This window comes from Penaeus monodon, chromosome 27, assembly GCF_015228065.2.
Source record: "Penaeus monodon isolate SGIC_2016 chromosome 27, NSTDA_Pmon_1, whole genome shotgun sequence".
NCBI lineage: Eukaryota > Metazoa > Arthropoda > Malacostraca > Decapoda > Penaeidae > Penaeus > Penaeus monodon.
The window spans coordinates 7,917,919-7,918,296 of NC_051412.1; positions in this window are offsets into that span (position 1 = coordinate 7,917,919).

A 378-nucleotide genomic window follows, 5' to 3' on the forward strand; every position below is an offset into this window, starting at 1 on the left:
ACGGGCGTTAAGAACAGGCGTTTCTAAGCTTCGAATAGGAAAGTCGGACCACACGGAGGGAACGGCGGTGGGATCTATTAAGTGTGAGAAGGAAGACAAATAGGACTATGAGTGTAAAGTTAAGCACCGGAGGGGTGGCCTTGAATGTGGTGTGTACATATGTGCCACAAGCTGGAAGCAGGGAAGTGGAAAAGGGGAGTTTAGGGAACAGAGAAAATGGAGGCAATACCACATGAGGAGAGAGATAACACTGAATGGGAATGTGAGAAGGACCCCATCTTAATCTTGCCAAAGCCTCTACTACTTTTTCTTCCCCAAACTTGTTGATTCCCGTTTCAGGATACGTGTCCTGTGGCCGCCTGTTGATTATCATTGGTG